Source organism: Octodon degus, unplaced genomic scaffold (genome assembly GCF_000260255.1).
Source record: "Octodon degus isolate 3935 unplaced genomic scaffold, OctDeg1.0 scaffold00023, whole genome shotgun sequence".
NCBI classification, from domain to species: Eukaryota; Metazoa; Chordata; class Mammalia; order Rodentia; family Octodontidae; genus Octodon; species Octodon degus.
Window position 1 is genome coordinate 19,694,256 of NW_004524599.1, and position 15,975 is coordinate 19,710,230.

Below are 15,975 nucleotides of genomic sequence, written 5' to 3' on the forward strand. Positions count from 1 at the left end.
GCGCAGTCCCCGCCCTGTCACTGGTGACTGCTGATACATATGGGGCTCCGGTGGTGTTCAGTTCCAGGAACTTGGTCTCCGCTGGGGAGGGTGGGTTTTGACCCTCTTTGGCGGTGGCATGGGGTCACCGAAGCTTGCACCTCGGGCCCTCATCTCGCCTGTCCCTGTCTCGAGCTTGAACAGTCCCTCACCGGTCACTTCCCGGCCCCTCTAATGCAGAGGAAGGGCGTCCACGTATGTGCACAGACTCCAGCGCGTTCCAGGAAAGCAGCTGTTGGTTGCACGTCGGCTTCAGCAGTCACCAAGAGGGCTCCGCGCCGGCAAATCCAGAGGGCCCGAGCCAGCAGATGCGCTGGGCCGGCCCCATTTGCTCAGGGCACCGCCTGCAGAACCGCCACTTGCAGGAGCCAGCCGGAGGGGAAGGCCAAGGAGGGGACGGTCTGGAGAGCCACACTGGACCTGCTACTTGATTCTCGGCCAAACTGTTCCTTATCCCATGAGAGACGCGAGAGATAATCGCTACTGGAAGGTTCAGAAGCTACCCGAGTGTGGCCCTTGCGTCTCTCACCTGTTTCTGTGGATTTTCACAGAGACTGGAAAGAATGGCCTCCTACAATGGTCAGCTCAATAAGCCAAAAGATAACAAAGAACCTTAAGAGGGGGCAGGATCTGTGAGCAGGCTCTGTGGCGCAATGGACAGCGCATTGGACTTCTAGCGAGTATATGACAGAAATTCAAAGGTTGCGGGTTCGAGTCCCGCCAGAGTCACTACTGACTTTTTTTCGCCTGAGATGCTGTTGAACTCCTTTGAACGCCAGTAAGTGCCCGTGGGGACAGCAGCTTCCCAGCTCTGTGAACTCCCCTACACCCTAGCTCAGGGCAGGGTATGGGTGAGGATGCCTAGCTCTAGCTTTGCTGGCGAGCAGCCATCATTGGCAGCCTTCCCCGCCCTAGAGCCCCACTTGGGCCTCGTTGCAAGCAGCCAGTGCACCTTCCCAGAAATGTTATAGATTATGGAAATCAATCCATTACCTTAACAGATAACACCACATAGTGGGTTCGGGGAACATGAACAGACGCCCCCCCGCCCGCCCCATGTGTTGCATGGACCCTACAGCGGCAGTGGCGCACCTGCACAGGCATCGGTCTCTGTAAGAATCAGGAAGTGCGACATTGCACCAGCTGCACCACTGCACTAAAAACAACTCATCTGAAACCCAGGCCTTCTGTACCATGTGACCCCTGGAACAGCCCTTCTGTTGTGAAGGGACAGGGACCAGGTTGTGCTTTGGGTCACAGAACCACCACAGCACCAGCAGTGCCTGTGCCCAGGCTCCTGAGAGGGAACTGAAGGCACCTGGTCAACCTCTGCCTCTGCTTGTGGAGTGGACTGCAGCCCAGAGCCTCTGTCCCTCCCCCAGCTGTACGGTATCTTGTCTTCTGTGTTACCTCTTTCCAGGGCCTGGCCAGTCTGACTGTCTATAGTATCTCTATCTAACTCTGCTGCCTGCAACACTGGGATTCCAGACAGGCCCCACCACGTCCAGCTCTGGTGACCAGTTTGGTTCAGGGTTGGCACGGAATATGGTACCAGGGATCAAACCCTGGTCCTTGTGCTTGCCAGGCAGGCACTTAGACCACCAAGCTATCTCCCTGGCCCTTATTTTTAAAATTTCTATTCATTATGTGCTTTTGCAGCACATCATGTTGGCAGTGTTGTAGGGAACTGACACAACGCAGCTCAGTGGACACCGTTTGGAAGTGTCTCTTTTGGTGGCCCCTAGACAAGGTACACTGAGGGGTCGGGAATGAGGCTACATACTGCACGCTGGCCCTGTGAAAGCTGAGCTCTCAAGGAGTCCTCGCAGCGGGACGACCCAGAACCTTTGTCTTCATCTTTAACATAGGGAGCACTGGTGTCCCCACCCTGCATCTGGAGAAAGACGGGAAGACTGGTAGACAGAGGGCCGCCCTGAGCTGGGGATGCGGGCTAGTCATCCCCCCGAGGCCAAGCACAGCCCCTGCTCAAGGCTGCACTGGGCTCTATTGCCGAAGTCACCAGGAAAGTTGTACTCAGGGCTCCAGCGAGCTGTGCCACTGGAGTCGCTTGTGCACAGCCTCCGCCATAACTGGATGAGTGCAGTAGCCACACACTGCAAACACACACTCATGACAATTCATAAGTTAACTAAAAAGTTCTATTTGGCTGAACATGATCACACAGGACTATAATATCAGCACTTGCAGGCTGAGGCAGGAGGATTGAGGTGATTTTGAGGCTTGTCTGGGCTACATAGTGAGTTCAAGGCCAGCTTGAACTACATGTAGTGAAACTGCCTCCAAAACCCAAAGATAAAAATTATTTGTTATTAAAAATAACAGCCTGGGCCTGGTGTGGTGGTACATGCCCATAATCCCAGCACAGTCGGTGACACAAGAGGATCTCTGAGCTGGAGACCAACCTGGGCCACAAAGTGAGCTCAAGGCCAGAATGGTCCACATAGTGAGACCCTGCCTCACACAGGAAAAGAAAGATTCTAGGCGGCGACCTGGCGCGGCGGTCTGGGCGGCGGGTGGCGGAGCGCGAGGAAAAGAAAGATTCTGACGACTCCAAACTGCATGCATAAAGCTGCAAAAAGAAACTAAACGAGACTCCAGAGAGCGTGAAGAAGCAAACAGTGTGTAGTTGCTGCTGCAGAGAGCAAAACACAATGATGTCAGAAGTGGGATTCGAACCCACGCCTCCAAGCGGAGACCAGAATCCCCAGCACGGGAAGCAGAGCTTGAGTCTGGCGCCTTAGACCACTCGGCCATCCTGACACCTACGACTAGCAGTTGCACGGGGTCTCTGCTGTCGCCTGCATGACGCACCAGAGCTACGGCCAGAGGCAGGCAGGGGCTTCGTCCACAGTAAAGACGGACCCACGCCCCGCCTTGCTTCCCTTCGAGCCTTGGCGTGATCTCCTTGTCCTTCTCCCACGAACTTCCTCCTGCTCACCCAGGAGAGCGTGGAGCGGAGGGCGGGGCTCGGGATGAACGCGGCGAGCGCGGCGTCCGGGAGAGGACTACAGACCACCCGCGCGTCCAGGGCTCCCTGGAGCACGGACGAGGGCCGAGGGACAGGTGACTGGGTGGGTGCCGGCGTCTCCCTTTCTGTAGCACCTAAAACACTTAACTCTGTGTGGGGAAGTGGGGAGCGCGCCGACTCCGAGACAGGACCCCAGGTCGGAGGAGGCTCTGGGCGAGGGAGCCTGCAGCTCCGGCCGCGGGACGCAGCCGAGCTGGTCCAGCGCACAGGACCGTCGCGGGCCCCTGTGCGTCCCGGTGTCACCAGGCAGAACAAACAGATTCGGAGTATGAAAGCCACGGGAAAAATCTCTGACGCAAAACAAATTTTTGAATCTCAAGAGAGAGCACTCGTTTCTCCCGGCCGGGAGCGCCCTGGAGCCGTGCAGGTGTCTGCGGCGCTGCCCAGGGCGCCCACGAAGCGTGACCACGATGTGCCGTTACAGGAAGCCGCTCCGCGGTCAGGGACCTCGGCACTGCCTGGTCGGACCCCAAACGCAGCGTTCAGGTGGCCGCGCGCGGCGGGGGACAAAACCCCCAACACTGACGACAAGGGGACGGAGCCACTCCAGCTGTCTTCCGCGGTCACCGCCTTTGCTGTGGTTTCCTGCCCGCGGCCGCTTCTCACGCGTGCGGGCAACACGCGTGTACCACGACGCGCGAGCGCTGATCGCCAACTGCGTTGAACTATTAGGGCTTCTCTCTGTAGTCCCTGAGGCTCAAAATAAACCCTACAGGACAAGTAGAGAAAACCGGTCCTTTCCTCCCTCCCCAGCCCAGTGGGCAGAACAGTCCCCCGAGCCACACCCCGGCCCCGCCTCCTGGGTTCTTTGCACCGTTGGATTCTCAGGAGGGTCCTGCTCCACCACTCCAGCTCCAGTCTGTCCTAGAAAGGACCTGTTCCTCCTGCCCCCGGAAGGCAACCAGGGCCTCTCTGCCAGGGCTAACGAACCTAGTGAACGGAAGAACTCTTTCTCAGTCATGATTCCTGGGAGAACCTTCATCTTCCTACATTTTTGCGCGTTAATTGGCCTATTTGATACAAGGGGGAGGTGAAACGGTGGGTTCAGAGAGTAACTCAGGAAAGGGACACACAGTTCTGAAGATCCTCATAACCTGAGAAACTCCTGCACATTCCAGGTGCAATGAAAATACTACTGAAACTACATTATTCAAAGGATGGAAGAGACAGTTACTTCAGTCCTTGTGTAGCTCAGTTGGTAGAGCATAGACTTTTAATCTGAGGGCTCAGCATTGGGGTCCCTGTTCAGGCACTAAAGCTCCCTTTCAGTTCCGAAGTCATTTGGGCTGTTTTGTCAGAATCACTTTGTTCACTGTTACTGAAGTCAAAACCTGGCTGAGCTCTTCTTACACCCTTCTAAGACTAAATGATCTTATATATACAATTGTGAGCCTATAAGAAAATGTATACAGCAAAGAAAAAAGCTCCACCCAGTTACCTAGCACGGTGCCATTTTCCTGTCTCCGTGGTGCTGGCAAATCCCTTTGCCCTGCAGGGTGAGGTCGCTCGGGCGGCCCCACTGGCTCTCGAGCTCGCAGAGTGTCTGCCTTCTTCTCTCTTCTCCCTGCCAGGGGTGGAGCGGCTGCGGCACCAGGCCTCCACCTTGCTACCCTGTCTTGAAGCCACTTATGGGTGGCAAACTGTGACACCCTGAGCTAAAATAACCCTTTTCTCTTTAAAGTTGTCCACAAGTAAACAAGTTTCCATCAATGAAAAAGCAATTAATATAGCCACTCTGTAAACTACGGTGGAGGTACTAAATTCCAAATTGCATAGATAGATAGCTGGGATGTAGCTCAGTGGCACAGTGCCTGCCTGGCAGGTGTGAGGTCGATTCACTGTTCCAGTGGGGGGGAAATCCTTTTAATTTTTTTAGGTGTTATTCTTACCTAGTTTATAGCCATTTTTTGAGAAGTTGTAACATTTTGATGCCCCCAATAACTTTCACACATGTTGTAGCAAGATCTATAAGCATGACTGTCCCTAAATGGCACGGATTCATGAGTTTTCCATCCCTGACGCTGTTACAGGGCTGCACTGAGCTGCCCAGGCTGAGGCTGGAATGCCTCTTAGCAGGAACCCTGAAGGAAAGACTCAAGTATCAGTAGAGAGGTTCAACTCTCAACTAAAATTATATGTCTTCTAGCTCTAAGATCTTATGGTAACATTGTAACACAATCAGCTTTGGTATGTCAGGCACTGCATTTAATTTAATGTAATTTTTTAATTTTTAATTTTTTTTATTTTAGGGAAGGGTCTACAGGGTGTTCAAGGTCTCATTACTAAATCAGACTCGCAGTGATCCACCTGCTTACAGCCTCCCAAGAGCTGGGATTATAGGCCCACGCCACCATGCCCAATCTCAATGGCTGTCTCTGGGTGCCCCAGGGGTGGGACCGGCACAGCAGGCCCATGGACTGAACTCCCCCAGCCCCTGTGCCTGCTTGCTTTTTGATCTTTTTCAGATAGGGTCTCACTCTGCAGTTCAGGCTGGCCTTGAGCTCACTTTGTAGCCCAGGCTGGTCTTAAACTAGCAATGATCCTCCTTTCTCTGCCTCCCTAGTGCTGGTGTTGAAGGCAGCTGAGTTAGATAAAAATATCATAGGCAGTCACACACATCAGTCAGACAGGACTAGGCCCTGCAAGGAGCCAGTGTAGAAGACCAGCTGCAACTGTGGGAGAGACAGACACCTCTGCGGTGGGCCAGACCTCAAGACAAAAGGTCAAACATACGCACTCATATACTTCCCTAGGGATAGACATCAGGAGTCGATATTCTAAATAGGTTATCAATCACCTTGAAAAAGCCAAGAAGAGTCACTAATCCAGCCCCCTACAGGAAGAGCCCCTGTTCTGTGTTCATGTCCACTTGCCACGTGGCTCCTTGCTTCCCCATTTGATCCCAATTTAACCAATCTTACTTGAGCAATTACGCTTGTAATCTTACTGAGTAACCAAGGTTTTGTCCTAGTGAGTTCCTAATGCCCACCTAGTGAGTTCCTAAGTTTCCCCCCTTGGACCTGCCTCACTTTGTGGATTTGCTCTATAAGAATGCCCAGAAAAGACAGGTTCCTGGGCAAAAAGACTCGGGTCCCCTTCTGTCCCTCTGTCAGACAGAAACTTTCTTTCTCCCAATAATCTGCTCTTAACCTCCACTGTTTCTAAAATTCATTCTTTGGTTTTAGAAAGTGTAAAGAGCCTTGAAAACTGGAAAATCAGTCAAAGGTGTGCAGGTGGGACGAGGCCTCAGCGCCTAAAGCAAACAGGCTGCCTCAGGCCTGAGATGAGCGTCCTGACTGGCTAGTGTCGGCTTCTAGTCATCAGGCAACCTTGTGTCACGTGTTACTAACTTTGCAAAAAATATAAATGAACATAGATTTCATTGTGCTGGTGCATGAGTCTCGTCCATTAGGCAGACCAGCAACATCCAGCCCAACTTTTGTCTTCTTGCCTATTTTTCTCATTCCTGACACCATGTCTCTCTTGGTAGAATCGTTTACAGTAAGACCAGTGGATCCCTACAAGAAGCGCACGCTGGTCCCAGATACCTTTCAGGTTGGGGATTTCTTTCCCCTATAATGCTGAGATTACAGGCTTTGGCCACCACGCCTGGCTCCCCAGTACAGTTTGAAACTGGGTTAGCCACCCATTTTGGGCTGTCCTTACAAGCCCATGGTCCTCACCCTGAGGTTCAGATCATAAAAATTCTGGAATTTCTGCACAGGTTTTGGACAGAATCATGATTTTTGAAAAAAATTTAAATACTTTTGGACAGAAAGTAAAGGTTTTCATCCAGGGCCCACCTCATGCAGAGAGCAAAAGCTGCACTCGCCTTGGGATGGTTCCCCTCACTGCCGTGGTCTTGGTCTTGGTGTCCCGGGCTCAGGGTTGTTACCACTGAAGAATGAAGTCCAGAGCGAAGTGGAGGCCAGGAGAGATCTTATTGGGAATGAGAAGGCAAACACCTCCTGGATTTTCAGGAGGGGTGCTGCAGGGGCTGGTCACACAGCCCCTCTGATCTAGAGTTTGTTATGGACTACCAAAGCCCAGGAACTGCGGAATCATTACCTTTTCACCCTTCACAGGCGGCTCTGTGGCTTTAGTTCCTCAGTGTGTCGCATTTCCAGGAACACAGGATCTCAGGAGAAACTGCTTAATTTGCACTGTAAGTTCTCAGAGATTCAGGAACTTCACCAGCACTGGCTGCACTGCAAGCTGCCCAAGGAAGCTCATCTCAGTTTCCACCAGCTGCCACAGGTCAGCTGACTGACCTGTTTTCTTCAATGAATCCATAGGAAAAGACGAGAGATGGGATTGCTATCCGACACATGGAATCTGAAAATGTGTGAGGTTTCCCTCCCTTAAACTCCTTCTCAGACGTCCTGCAGCCTGCAGGGCTCCGGAAATCTCTCGTGCCTATGACAGCAGGGAAAGAAACTGCCAATCTGCCCGTAAGTGATCATGTTCTCTAAAATCAAAGAATGAATTCTAGGAACACCCAAGGTTGAAGGCATGCCTGTGCTGGGCGCTGAAGCTTTTTCGCAGTGAATTCCAAGGAAACTTGGTCTTCACATGGCGGACTGCTCAGGAAGAGTCTGGCCTCCTTTTGGGAGGCTCTGGAGCTGGTCGCCTGGGCACTGCACCTTGCGCCTGGCGTCCCCGGGACCCCTTGTCTTTGTGTCCTCCCCTACCCTTACGAAGATGCTGTCCCTGGACTTGGGCTCCCAAGTCCAGTGTGAATGACTTCATCTTCACTAAGTACATCTGCAGAGACCTATTTTCAGCGAAAGGTATTATGAAGGTGACATAAAGATGCTATAGGGCCTCGGCCTCCAAGTAGTCCAAATGGTACAAGGGAAACTATAACTCCAGCCTGCTAGATGTCTGATATGCTGAGTTCACATTCCTCAAAATCAAAAAATGAATTCTGAGGAACCACAGAGGTTAAGAGTAAGAAATAGCGGCTGTGTGTGCTGGTGCGTGCCTGTGATCCCGCACCCAGATGCCGAGGCAGAGGACTGGATTGATAGGAGTTTGAGGCCAACTGGGCAGCACAGTGAGTTCAAAGCTACCCTGAACTACACAGCGAGACTCTATCTCAAAACAAAGCACCTCCCCCCAAAAAACCCCAGAAGAGTAGGAAATATTTATTGAAGGAAAGCCTGCTTCTATCCGAGAGAGGCAGAAGGGGGCCTGCAAGGTGAGTGATACGTGAGGCCAGTTTTGTAATACGGAATCATGAGGCGGGCGCAAAATCACCATGCAGGTACCCAGTGGGACAAAACCATGGCAACCAAAAAGATTACAAATGTAGCAGTTTAGCTAGTATTGATCCAGTGGGGAAGCAGGTCAGGTAGGAAGTTTGCATGGAAAGAACAAGGACCCTTCAGGAAGGAATGGATCAAGGCGCTGTTCCCCAACTGACTGATGCTGCTGGCCCCACAGGGCCCAAGGGCAATTTCTGAGGGTGAGACCCTAAGGTTGAACGCACACACAGAAGACATCAGCAACAGCAGCAGGCAGGATGGAGCAGAGCAGAGTGCAAGAGAAAGAGTCACCTGAGTCTTTATTGTATAACCATCTCTGTTACTTTTCTCTCACTGAATAGTAGTTTGTGAAGGTTTCAGTGCATACTCAGCTGGCTCCAAGGCAGAGTGGTACATGGAAGAGGGCAGCAGTTTATGATGGGAGAAAACAGCAAAACAGCAAGAGCAAAAAGGCAGGAGCAGCAATAGAGAGCAGGCCTCTCTCTCTTCCTTGTGATACAGGGAGAAAAACTGATCTCGGGTGGGTGACCTCCAAACCATATAGGGAACCTCCAGATGACAGGGAAAAACGATCTTTCGACCTGACCTGCACGAGTTCATGTTCTCTAAAACTGAAGAATGAATCTTAGGAATAAACGGAGGTTATGAGCAGAATATATTTATTGAAGGAAAGAAAAGCTCCTCTCCAAGAAATGGACAGGAGGGGGCCCGAGCGGGTAGTTTCCCAGGAAATTGTCTCTCCAGAGACTTTTATAGAGGAAAACCATGGGGTGAGGAGAGTCTAAGGTGGTGGAGAAGACATGGGAATGAACTTGCTTAGGTGGGCATGAGGTGGGACAAAGCTATGGTCAACCAATGAGATTACAAGCACCATTGCTCAGGTAAAACTGATTAAGTCCAGGATCAAATGAGGAAGACCGTCATGTAGCAAGCGGACATGAATACTGGACAGGGTCTCTTCCTGTTGGGGGTTGGGCTAGTGACTCACTAGGGCTCTTCAAGGTGGTTGATACCGATTTAGAATATCAATCCCTGATGCCCATCCCTAGGGAAGTATGTAGCTGTGTTTCCTCTTTTTGTCTTGGTCTTGAGATGTGGCCCAAATGGGAGTGTCTGTCTCTTCCCAGTTGTAAAGTCACCTTGTCTTCCATCTTGTCTCCTTGAGGGCCTGGCCCTGTCTGACTGCCTATAATATTTCTATCTAACTTGGTTGCCTACAACACTTGTATTGCATTCAGGTAATCCACAGGTGTAGCACTCACACCCATAATCCCAGCAGCACTCACACCCATAATCCCAGCACTGGATCATGAATTAATTACAAACTGTGTAATTCCATCCCCATGACTGCATGAGGCTTTGGGAAGGCAACCAGACCCACACCATAACACCCTTATACAGGTCATTACCTCATGTTTACAATCATACACAGTGCCACAAGCTCATGCGTGTTTACATCACTGTGCACCTACACCAGACAAGCAGGATCATGTCCTCGGCTATCCTTGGATGCCCCTGAGCTTTGAAGAGTCAGAGTGCTTCCCATATTTAGGACAATGATCCGTTATTGCTTACGAAGAGGAAGTAGGTGTAGTCACCTCATCTTCGAATTGAGGTTGGGGCTTCAAGGACGTTCACCGCCCATAGTGGCAGTACATCTTTTGCACTGACTCCTTCGAGGGCCTGGCTCTGTCAAACTGCCTGATAGCTCTACCTAACTGTGCTGTCCATAACCAAGATCTGGATAGACACAGAATTTCTTCTTTTTTGAGATAGTCTTGCTTTCCAGTTCAAGCCAGCCGTGAACTCACTGTGTAGCCCAGGCTGGCTGGAACTCCGAGTGACCCTTCTGCCTCAGCCTTCCGATGCTGGCACTACAGGTATGTGCCCCCACTCCAGCCAAGACACAGATTTTGAGGGTGATCCTATTAAGCACAGATTTGAGGATGAAAGACAAAGTGCTGATGCCCAAGCATGACTAACTCCATCACAGTGAACTTTCTAAGCTGGAAAATGCAGACAGATAGTTGTGGGGAGAGGCAGAGAGGAACACACAACCCAGCACAGTACTTCTCAGGCTACCAGACAAAGGGATGGCCTGAGGGAGAGGAGACAGAACTGTTAACACCTGCAGACACGGAGGCAACTGGCAGACAAAAATCACATTTCTGAAAACATTAGAACAGGTAGGCTGGAGAAACAGCCTGTTTTCAAAATAGACAGTAAAGTCTTAAATTGCCGGGTGAAATGCTGCACACCTGTCATCCCAGCACTCCGGAGGCTGAGGCAGAGTCTTCCTGGGTTTGAGATGGGCCAGCCATACAAATTGAGCTCAAGGCCAGCTTGAACTTCATATTGACACCCTGTCTCAAAATGAAAAAGATTAATTAAGCAATTAATTAAGTCTAAAATAAATGGGAAGATACGTCATGTTTATGGGTAGGAAACATGAATGTCTCAAAGATGTCATTTCCTTCTAAACTGGTCTTGTTATTAAATGCAAATCCAACTCTAAAAGTATCGTCCAAGGACCTGGCAGAGGCCTGCACAGTTGTTGGGAGATGACAGGAGCTGTAAGAACAAGAGCTGAGCGCAGAGCGGGGTGGCTGAGGGTCAGACAGCAGCACCACAGGAGGAGGCAGGAGGCTGCTGGCGTGCAGCAGCGAGGGCCTGCCGCCCCGGAACAGTTGGCAAGAAGTGAGGCCCTGCCTGAACCTACGTTCTGGGACGTATCCACCTTTTGAGGTACACATTTATCCAAGACCAGGATGCCCTGTCCTCCATGCTGGGAACTGGTGACCAGGGAACTTGGCTTGTGCATAAGGTAGCCCGGGCACAAGGCAGCTGTCTTCTGGGCCAGGCTCTACAGGACCCTGACTACCATGGCACTGACTATGCAGATTTGACCCCTCCCTGAGCTTGAGATTCCCCCAGCAGTACCTACCCTGCCTGAAAAGGGGCAGAGTCACTCCTACGACCAACCCAGTCACACCTCAATTGCCAAGGCTGAAAACCCTCAACACCCCGAGTTCTCAGTGGCCTAGAGTGGCTCTGTGGTGCACAGCTGTTTTTTTTTTTTCTCTTTTCGTGGTCCTGCTGCTGGCCCAGTTTAGAACATGAACTGGGCCAGACCCTGGCATGGTGGCAGCAGAAAACCTGAAGCCTCGAAGGAACTCGCAGCCACAATGGACTTGTCTTTAGGAGCTAAAAACACAAAAGCCCTGCAGGGTGGGTGTCCAGATTTCACCATTCCTTCTGTGCCTCTCTGTCCAGCCAGGAGCTGTGGACACAGGCGTGTGGGCTGTGCCGTGGCCGTGGGCAGAGCAACACGAGTGAGCAATACACCTGTGCACGCACAGCGGGGCTCTGGCCAGGGCCCCTACAATGAGCTACAGCCCCTGGCTTCTTCATTCCTTGTATTTGGACAGGGTCCTGACTAAATCGCTCAGGGCGAGTTCATACTAACAATCCTCCTGCCTCAGCATGCCAGAGTGTTCGATTATAGGCTGGTGGCACCATTCCTGGCTAATCTCAGCATTTTACTAAAATACAAGAGAGACACAGGGACAATTTCACAGCTTGCCTGGAGAGGGCTCTCACCATTGCAGGGTGGTTACATGTACTGGGGGCAGCTTGCTCACTTCCTCAGGAAGCAGGAGAATGACATGAAAAGGTGGGCTCATAGGAGATGTCCTGTTGGAGTCACCACCCCTGGAACTTGGAACTGTGAAGCCCTTTTTCATTTTCTTAGGACCATAGGGGGAAGACCAGAGGGGACCCTGATGGACCTGAGATAAAACACTTGTCAGCGCCTGAACAGGGGCTTGAACCCTGGACCCTCAGATTAAAAGTCTGATGCTCTACCGACTGAGCTATCCAGGCTCCTTGTAAGTGCCTCTAATGCACGGTGTGAAGGTGTGAAGTGACTCAGATCGCCTATAGGACCCAGGATGAGGAAGCACCCTGTCTTTAGGGAGAGGCTGCGAGGACCGTTCCAAGGCCTTGCTGCTGCTGCTGCCAGGCGCTCTGCGGACTGGCTGCCTGTGCACGATCCTCGGAACACTGGGATGTGGCAAAAACAAAACCAGATGGGGTGGTGTGTGTGTAAATCTGGTGCTTGTTTATGATTGGAGCAAGAAGAAAGTATTACTATCAGAGGATGGTTTCGATCCATCAACCTCTGGGTTATGGGCCCAGCACGCTCCCGCTGCGCCACTCTGCTACCAGGGATACTGTGCCTGTTCAGTCCTGTGATCCGTGCCCATCCTGTTTCTTCCCACGCTGCCTCGCAGAAGCTGCCTGGGAGAGCAGAGGTTCTGAGGCCTTCCTGCTCCCCGGCATGAATCTCCGTGGGTGGCGCCCGGACTGAACTGAGACTAAACGGGCTCCACCGAGTGGATCCGCCGGGCGAGCGCCCCCGCGGGCCGCGCACCTCCGGGCCCGAGGAACACGGACGCGCTCTGGCCGACCACGAGGAACGGGCCCAGGCTTGGCCCAGACGAGGGTGGATGCGCTCGGTGCGGGCACCAGGTCGCCTGGAAAGCAGTTGTGACCTCGGAGGAGAGAGAGGCGCCCTCCCGGTCACAGCGCGGGGCCACGGTTGGTGTCATCGCTCTCGGGCCGCTCGCAGCCTCCTGTGCCCCACGTCCCGGCCCCGCGATCGGGTGGGGAGCCACTGCGGCTCCCTCAGGGCTGCGCTCCTTACAGTCCGCACGCCTGGCTGCCTCCCGCACCCCCTCCTTTCCCGCCGGGTTTTGCCAAGCGCCGCCGGCTCTCGCTCCGACCTCCAAGGTGCTGGTCCTATCGTGCAGGCGCATCCTCGCCAGACCAGGCGGCAATCGCAATCCTGTTTTCCTCCTTAGGCCCCCATCCACCTCGGAACACACGCGTGGCTTTTATCCCCGACAGCCAGAGACGTTATTCAGAGATCCAGACAGAGCCAGGCCCAGGGCAGGCAGAGGCCTCCGGGACTGGACAAGCTCCTGCAGGCCACTCCTCGGGGTGGGGAAGGCAACGCCAGGGTTTCTCGAGCGGCAGTCCAGTTCGGCATCCACGGCCGCGTCCTGTCTCCTTGGAAGCACACTGGCCACGTGACCTGGCGCCCCGTCTGGTCCCCCATCAGCATCATCTGAACGGCTGTCCGCGGTCTCCTTAGTTGGCCGCCACGGCCCTCCTCACCTGCCTCACCTCCTGGTTTTGCTTAACAAAACTCCCGTTAGAAGCAGGGCCCGGGCCCCTTAGTCCTTCTTAGACAGAACTTTTTCTGTCAGTAAACTCTTCCCACTCTTAACCTCCGTTATTCCTAGAATTCAGGCGTGGATTTCAGAGAACACGATCCTGGGGAGCGGGGCTCCTAGCCGCCGGTCGGGAGTCGTATTTCCCTAGTTAGGTTTTATTTATTCCTAGTTGCAGTGGATTACAGTCCCTGTATCACTTTCAGGGAGCAAAGAAAACTTGCAGCCGAAAATTGTGTGGTCGGGGAGAAGAATGTTGGAAAGGACACGGTCGTGGGATACCAGATCCACTCTCGGGGCGCCGCGCGTGGGTCCGCACGAGGGGCCGGCTGGGCTGAGGCCTGGCAGTAGGGCCCGGGGCGGGGCGGAGCGCCACGCCCACCCCGACGGCGGTTAAAAGAGTCCCCAGAGGGTCCTACCCTTCCCATTTGCGTCCTGCTGCCTCGCGCTCTTGGGCTTTTGCCTCCTGGGTTTTGCAGCCTATAGCCTGGGCCTCTGTTAGGTCACTCGGTGACCTGTGGGTGGCCCCACACGTCCCCGTCGGGGTCCACGTGGCCACAGCCCCTCATAGTTGTGCGACTCCTGTCTGGTTGGCCTCCGCATCCTCCTACTGCGACTCTCCAGCCCACGTGGAGAGTCCCCGATTCCCCAACTGGGAGTTTCTATCTGTGAAAGGCTAGCAAAGAAGAGGAAATCAGAATTTGTGTCTGTCTTAGTTACTCTTCTCTCGTTGCTGGGACAAATACCCGACACTAAAAATGAAGAAAGAAAAGGTTTATTTAGCTCACAGTTACTGGAGCTTTTAGTCCCATATTCAGCTGCCTCCAAGGCAGAGCTGCGCAAGGCAGAGAACAACCTTTCATGGTGGCAGCAAAGAGCAAGAGCAAAAGGGAGGGGCAGCAGCAGCTCAAGCAGCTGGCTTCTCTTCCCACCTTACATTGTAATGCAATTACCTGTCCCAGGGCAGGCGCAACATCCATACTAACCTAACCAATCACAAACTCCAGAGGCTGCCCCAAGACTGCATGAGGTTTTGGGGGCACACCTAGACACAAACCATAACAGTGTCAAAAATGGAATTTGAACCCATACCTCCATGAGAGACCAGAAAGCCTAGCACAGGAAGCACAGCTTGAGTCTGGCTCCTTAGACCACTCAGCCATCCTGACACCCACAGGAAGGGGTCTCAGCCCCCAACACATATGGGGGAATTGATGGGCTCAGTGATCGTTGGCTTGAGAACTACAGAGTGGACACACTGGGAACCCAGGCATGGCAGAGACAAACCCTTCTCTGGGCTGGGGAGATCACGGTGGAGGGACACTGGAGACTCTACCTTCTCCAGGAGTCCCAGGTCAGAATGAGCCTCGCCAGCGCATTCAGACCCAGGGCCCTCCTGTGTAGTTTAAGCTGGCCTTGAACTCACCACTAACCAATGATCCTCTTGCCTCAGCCTTCCAACAGCTGGGATAAGAGAGGTGTGCCACTACACCTGGCAGATTTTACTCTTCTTAATGAAGCCTCTTCATACCTATGGTATAATTATAACCCTATGCAAAATTTACAATGCACACTTTAATATTTTTGTCTGTTGGGATTTTGTTATGCCAGTAAAGTCTCTGTATATCTTAAATGCAAACCTCTGTCTCTGAGTTAAAATATTTGGATACCTGAAATAGATATTTTCAAAACATAAGATGGTTATGCAATTGCAACTAATATGTGTCAGAATTTTCTTTTAAGATCTGTCTAAATTTAGTTAAAATAATGCTGAGATAATACTTGGAAATTCACACATTTCCGGTCAGTGGTTTATTGTGGGCTTTGCAATCATCACTACCACCACCATCACCACCACCATCACCACCACCATCACCACCACCGTCACCACCACCATCACCACCACCATCACCACCACCACCACCATCACCACCACCATCATCTCCATCACCACCACCACCACCATCACCACCACCAGCATTACCACCAGCACTACCACCAGCACCATCACCAGCACCAGCACCATCACCATCACCACCACCACCACCAGCACCACCACCACCATCACCACCACCACTACCAACATCACCACCATCACCACCAGCACCAGCATCAGCACTAGCACCAGCACCACCACCACCACTATCACCACCACCACTACCTACATTACCACCATCATCTCCATCACCACCACCACCACCACCACCATCACCACCACCAGCACCACCACCAGCACCACCACCATCACCATTACCATCACCATCACCACCACCAGCACCACCACCACCACTATCACCACCACCACTACCAACATTACCACCATCACCACCAGCACCAGCACTACCACCAGCACCACCCCCAGCACCACCACCACCACCACCACCAT

The 15,975-nt window shown here is 52.6% G+C and overlaps 4 non-coding genes across 4 annotated transcripts; 1 reads left to right on the forward strand and 3 right to left on the reverse strand.

Annotated features, from left to right (window-relative positions):
- The first annotated feature begins 678 nt into the window (after positions 1-678).
- Trnar-ucu lies at positions 679-768 on the forward strand. Its single transcript is given in 2 exon segments — positions 679-715; positions 733-768. It is a non-coding gene; the product is annotated as a tRNA-Arg (tRNA).
- Positions 769-2,715: 1,947 nt separating this feature from the next.
- Trnal-caa lies at positions 2,716-2,820 on the reverse strand. Its single transcript has 2 exons — positions 2,783-2,820; positions 2,716-2,761 (listed from the first exon to the last, which is right to left on the reverse strand). It is a non-coding gene; the product is annotated as a tRNA-Leu (tRNA).
- A 9,344-nt stretch (positions 2,821-12,164) lies between these two features.
- Positions 12,165-12,237, reverse strand: Trnak-uuu. The gene has a single exon. It is a non-coding gene; the product is annotated as a tRNA-Lys (tRNA).
- A 268-nt stretch (positions 12,238-12,505) lies between these two features.
- Positions 12,506-12,577, reverse strand: Trnam-cau. The gene has a single exon. It is a non-coding gene; the product is annotated as a tRNA-Met (tRNA).
- Between the last annotated feature and the right edge of the window lie 3,398 nt (positions 12,578-15,975).